This window comes from Furipterus horrens, unplaced genomic scaffold, assembly GCF_987537825.1.
Source record: "Furipterus horrens unplaced genomic scaffold, mFurHor1.1.pri manual_scaffold_7, whole genome shotgun sequence".
Classification (NCBI taxonomy): Eukaryota; Metazoa; Chordata; class Mammalia; order Chiroptera; family Furipteridae; genus Furipterus; species Furipterus horrens.
Window position 1 is genome coordinate 35,133,697 of NW_028327177.1, and position 6,431 is coordinate 35,140,127.

General features: G+C 37.7%; 1 long non-coding RNA gene and 1 other non-coding gene across 2 annotated transcripts in view; one reads left to right on the forward strand and one right to left on the reverse strand.

Moving 5' to 3' along the window:
• LOC150004266 (uncharacterized) overlaps positions 1-5,313 on the forward strand; it is a 111,284-nt gene extending 105,971 nt beyond the window's left edge. Inside the window, exon 3 of the long non-coding RNA XR_016512280.1 lies at positions 5,135-5,313. This is a non-coding gene — a long non-coding RNA (uncharacterized LOC150004266). The remainder of the gene's footprint in view (positions 1-5,134) is intronic.
• Positions 1,371-1,561, reverse strand: LOC150004267 (U2 spliceosomal RNA). The gene has a single exon (XR_016512506.1). It is a non-coding gene; the product is annotated as a U2 spliceosomal RNA (small nuclear RNA).
• Positions 5,314-6,431: the final 1,118 nt, after the last annotated feature.

Genomic DNA, 6,431 nt, shown 5'->3' on the forward strand with positions numbered 1-6,431 from the left:
ATTCATATACTGAGCTCTTACGGCTGTTGTGAGGACTGATAAACCATGTAAAAAAAATTGTAAACTACAAGGTATCATTCCAATAGGTAAGTTATTAGATAGCACTAACTGTCTAAAAACACTTTTTAAATGTTGAATAAAAATATATTTCTGCATAACTTAAATAACAGAATCTTTAAGTTGAAGGAAACCTAATGTATTATAGGTCACTTCTTTTTTCTTCCCTAGGCACTGAGACAACCCATTTTATTCTTTGATAGCTCAATTTTTAAGGAGTTGAAATGTGTCCTTCCTTCCATCTTTCTAATCTGCCCTCATCAGAGGCATCGTTACTGGTACAAATTATTCTTGAATGTTATCTCTCACTTACCTTTAAAATTGAGGTAATTTTCAAAGACATAATAAATTGAAATTTAAAAACACTTCCAACTGTTGCAAGACTTATTCTTTTAAAAATCACTCACCAAATGGTGAAGTCCTAACACCCAGTACTTTGGAAAATGACCTTATTTAAAAATAGAGTATTTGTGGATATAGTTAGTTAAATTAAGATGAAGTCTTCACAGAGTGGTCCTCTAAACCAATGACTGATGATGTCCTTATAAGACGTCAGCCATGTGCAGACAGAAACACGGTGGGAGAATGCCGCATGATGATGAAGGCAGAGATTGCAGTTAGGCATCTAGAGGCCAACAAGTGCCAAGGAACCGCCAACGATCACCAGAAGCCTAGGGAAGGACAAGGAAGGATTCTCCCCTACAGGTTTCAAAGGGAGCAGGGCCTGTCTGCCAACACCCTGATTCCAGACCTCTAGTCTTCAGGACTTCAGAGAAGGAAAACTCTGACTCCAAAAAACCTCCGCTGCCTTGCGGCATACCTCTTCAGGGGAAAGGCTAAGGGAGTAAACCCCGACAGAAAATCCGGAGCCGGAGTCCCTAAGGCGGTTTGACGTTGTAGTCAACACCGGCAACTCCTGCGGCGCACCTGAAGCCAAGCTGTATCGACTCCGTCTTTCCCTTGGACCCTTCAGCTGCGAAGAGAGGGGGGGTCTGCTGCATGGGCAACAGCAGACCCTCCATATCACCCTGCCCAGGCTCTGTAGCTTCAGCGTCATCGCAAGATGTCGATTCAACACGGGAGGAGACAGATACCGTGTCACTCCCGAGTCGGACTGCACAGCCATTCTCGGTGGTGCAGATAGACTCTTAAGAAGCTACACCATCGTCTCTCGAGACGGACGGCTGCCGACGACGACGACGAATCACCATCTAATGTACTAGGTTTTTTCTTTGTTTCTTTTGTGCCTCTCTTCCTACTTGAAGTAGGTAAGATCCATGAGAGAAGAATCTGTCTGTTTTAAAACTGAGACTAGTGGAGTAATCAGAGTTGTATTCTATACAACATAAATAGCACACACAAATATGTGGAAGGTAGGATAATCTAAGAAATAGGAGGAGATCAGACTAGTTGAATGGAAGGGTCATACCTTGACAGGCTGCCAAATTTAAACTGATAAGAACAGATACTACACTTGATCTTAGCCAAAAGACCGAGAAGCGATGACAGATTTAGACTTCATAAAGAATCAGAGGAGCCTCTAAAAGTTGTGATTAGGTGGATGATATATGCGTATACACAGTAGTATCTTCAGACAGACAATATGGTGGAAATGTGTGGAGTGGTCTTGAAGATGGGAATGAGGAAACCACCCTCTGCAATCTATTTCAGTAGTCCTGCATTTCCTCAAAAGAAGGGATTTTTGGTTAAATAAGTTATATTGTGTATTTTGGGTGAAGCACAATCCAATTAGCATATTTAAGAGGTCTTAAGCAATTCTTCAGTAAAGACACCTGTTTAATGATGTTTAACACAATGTTTCCTACACTTTCTAACCCCAGGATCCTTTTGGGGGTAGGGGGTATTAAGATTGTAGGAGTGGGGGCTCTAAATCGTCCATGGAATTAGTCACCCAAAGAAGAGCAGCTTTGGGAATTGCTAGTCTAGGTTTGTGGGCCTAGATCAGAGGGGTGGGAAAAGGAAGTAAAAGAAAGTATTGGGTTCAAGAGACATTTCAAAGAAAGAGTGTTGACATGATGTCTGGGGGATCAAATGAGAGCGATGCTCCCTGAATGGTTACATTTGGAACAAAGGAGATGGAGATTATTCTGTGCCCCCCCCCCCAACCAGATGTAAACTCAGACTATAGCTTTTTTTTTTTCCCTTTGTACTTAACAGAGGACTGAGAACATGACCAATTCACAACAAATAAGTATAAATAGGTTTCTTGTCTAATATCTGACATAATGCTTGTGAGAGGACTATTTAGACATCACATTCTAAACTATGCATAGCTATCAAAGCTAGACTAAAAATTTCTTTTACGTACTAGTCATTTTGGGGTGTCTACCTTGACTCTGCAAAGGCTTTATCCACTTAGTGAAAGCCAAGTTCTCTTGTCCCATGTTCTTAGGCTCTGCAGGGTTTGCTTCAGCTTCCTATTCTCTTCCAGTTTATTTCTAATGGTCTGTCTTTTGGTTGGTCCTTATCTTTTCCCACTTTACCTTTTGGGCTTTTTCTTAAAGTGACAGGTAGCTTTGGACTCTGTACTCTACAAGGACTCTGTTCTTACTGTCTGTCTTCTCCTTGTCTGGCTGCTTTAGGAAACTTTACAGCCCCAGCCCCAATTGATTTCAGGGATAACAACCCCTTGGCCAGCATCCCAGATGGGCTGGCTCCAGATTCCCTGAAGGGAACGAATTATTTACCCTGGTTATTTCTAGGCATGACTCAACTGGATGTTCTTAGCCCCAATCAGGGATGATGACACAGGGCACTGTTCCAAACAGAATTGATTCATGATTTCCATCTTATTCTTATCTCCTCTCTTTTTCAAGATTTTAATACAGGTTTCTCAGTATTCATTTACCTAATTTATTCTACTGTCCTGGTGGATTCTCAGGAGAGTCTTTGTCCTCAAGTATAATTAACAGATTGTACATTCAGACTATCAGCCCAGCCACTGACTGGCTGTGTGTGACTCTGGGCAGTGTATTAACCTCTTGGAACATCACTCTCCTACAGCTGTAGTGTGAGGATAAAAATTACCTTTAAAATATCTCCCTTATGCTTATGGAAGGATCAAATGAAATAATACATGTGAAGGATTAAGCAGAATTGCTGGCATATAAGTTGTTAAGTAAAGGATAGTTATTATTGGACCCTCAGAGAAAAGAAAACTTGTGAATTAAAGCTTTTCCTATAGGAATAGTACATTTTAAGTAAAATATATTTAGTTCTTTTAAAACTATACAGTGACTCGGGCTATACCAGCAAAGCATTGTTTCTTCCTGGGTACGTGTAACATTTTTATGAGCACCAAAACGTGGTCTTTTCCCAAATGATCAAAAACTTAATTTGGAAAATTTCAATAATTGTTATATGTATAGATAATCTTTTAAAATAGGAATAAAAGATATAGTCACCGTGATAACATACTAGAACCATGCTCTCTATGCAAAATATCCCATTCACAATATATACATACATCAAATCATCATGTTGTCCACCTGAAACTTACACAATGTTATATGTCAATTATGTCTCAGAAATGATGCAAAAAAGTATGCCAAAGGACTTGGACAGGGAATTGGAGTGCTATCAGAAAATGAAAGACATCTTTTCCATGAAATGAGATGATAGTACTTGGCTCATTATCTTCAATTCTCTATTCAATAAATACTTTTGAAGCCCCCATGTTTATTAAGATCCTACTATGAGTCAGGTGTTGTTTTTCAAACAAAATAATTCATCAGATTAGATAAGTGATTTTTTTTAATAAAGTCTATTTCATTCTGGGATTGGTAATGTCTGCACTGCTTTTTCACTCACAAAGCAATTCAACATTTCTCTTATTAATTATCAAGTAGAATATTAGTATAATGTGACCTAAATTATCTAAAATTCAAAACGATTTTTACTTCAGAGATACACTGATCAACGTTTTTAAAGTATGCTTAAAAATATACTTTCTTTTTCAAATTCAACTTAAACATGTACTTCGGTGATTAGTTAGCTTTAGTCATTTACTAAAATGAAAGTGGTTTTGGTTGTATTTAGATGCAATTTTTTTTAGTGAAAATCTGTCAGATCTGCCCTATAAGTCTATAAAATATTTTCTGTTTCTTCAAGGAAATAAGTGTCCAAGTTTATTTGTTATTTTCAGTGGACTAACACTTTCAAGAAAACAAAGGAAATGTTTGAAAAATTATGTCTTTGACATTCAGGATAAATTATATATGCAAATAAATTTGGCAGAACGAAGCCATCTGAGGCATTCCATTTAAACTATTTTGAACTGATTTTCCCTCCTATAAAAGGTGACCAAATACTTCCATCAAAGGAGCTAATACCAATAACTCACTTTCAAGCTCAGTTTTCCTGGGCCTCCCAGCAGACAGGAGTGAGGGCCTCTGGGGCATTCAGGTTCAGTGAAGTCTAGTTGAATAATTGTAGAAAATAAACACCCCTAGGAAGTATGGAAAAGGTGAATGGTAGTAAAATGTTATTAAACTCAGGGATTTCAGCTTTCTCCCCTGTTTCTGCTGGCATTTTCAAAGGAAATGCCACAATGACTCTGAGGCTTTTTAAGTCATGAGCTAAACTTGCAATCGTATTAGAAAGGAAAGCCATTGTGAAATAGAAAAAGAAAAGAGCAGTTAGGACACTTTAATGAACACTTGAATGTACCTCAAATGAAAAACAGATGTTCTTTGTTAAATTTAACAGCGTTTCTTATTCAGATTGAGGTAACTAGCCGAGCCAGTGGGGTAGAATTGGCTACAGCAGGATCTTGTTCTAGGAAAGTTTGTATATTTTGTTGTTCAGTACAGAGTATTTCTACCAGCTTTTTTCTGCATTTAGATAAAAGTGAGTATTTGAAAGTTTAAGCCTTGAAGACTGATTTTATTCATGTAGTATTTTGCATTACTAATTTTTTCTATACAAAGGAAGTTCTGTATGTTTTAAATTCATGAAAGGGTTTTAGTTTTGTAGCAATTGCATGAATCTTATTCTGGCATTTCATTAATTGTTTCTTCTTCTTTTTTTTTTTAATGCACCATTGCCACACATTAAGAATATTGGCATTGGCCTGGCTGATGTGGTTCAGTGGATTGAGTGCTGGTCTGTGAACCAAAGGGTCGGTGGTTCGATTCCCAGTCAGGGCACATGCCTGGGTTGCCGGCCAGGTCTCCAGTTGGAGGCAAGCAAGAAGCAACCACACATTGATGTTTCTCGTCCTCTGTTTCTGGTACCTTCCCCCTCACTCTAAAAATAAATAAACAAAATCTTTTAAAAAAAGAATGTTGGCATTGTTTTAAAGCAGGAACTGGCGTTGTATTAAACACATTTTATTAACACACTATCCCTTTTAATAAATGTTTATCCACACCTCACTGTAATCCTCCCCCTCCAAAAAAAAGAAAAACAAACAAAAAAACCCTTCACTAAACAAAGTTTTTTCTGAACAATTCACTTCAGCCCATCAATCAGTGGTACTTTCTCCTGAGTGCCAAAAATTTGCTAGTCTATCATAACTGATTCATTCAATGGAAACATGGTAACGAGCCAGTGCAGACTCAACCACATGACTCTTTTCTGAAAGTATAACCTTTATTACTACTTCAGCTCTAAGAAGCTTTGAGATACACTAGGTTTTCCTGGTTTGGGTTTTTATTTTTTTTTAATTCATTTTTCAGCATATATATTGAACTGTGCCTGGCATTTTATTTATGCACATATGTCCAAGAGATGACAATGATAGAGAGCAAGAAAAGAAAAAAAAAAAAGACAGAGTAAATAATAATGAGGGAGGCACTAGGTATTATAGAAGCTATAAAAGAAGACACATTCTTGTTCCAAAAGATGAGCGAAAAATGTGATTTATTCAGTAACCTTCAATCAGGCAATGAGAGAAATACAGACCAGTCAAACTGAAATCAGTTGCTCTGAGTGATTGTATCTTAGTATCTCAGGTCTGTTTATTTCTATTCATATTTTGATGCCTGGGAAATGTATGCTCTCTTGTTCTTCATCTTTAGCATTTGAAAAGAAAACCCATAAAACAAAACTGCACCCAGGTCATGAAACAGCAGGGAAGATTATAGAATAAGTTAAGCAAACAATGTAGGGAGGAAAGCATCCACAGGCTGCTGTAGTTCAGCAGGGCTGGCCTCCTGGAACTCCCCTCTGAGCAACAGCAAGGCCAACTTCAACATCCAACAAGAGATTGGTAGGAAAAAAAAGAAAAGAAAGAAAGAAAAAAAAAGAAAGCTAACAAAACCCCCAAATAGCAATATTTCGAAAGGACAAAAATCAAACTCCAAAACCACGTCTAAGTTTTACATCAGCCACAATGAAGAAGAAAAAGAAAA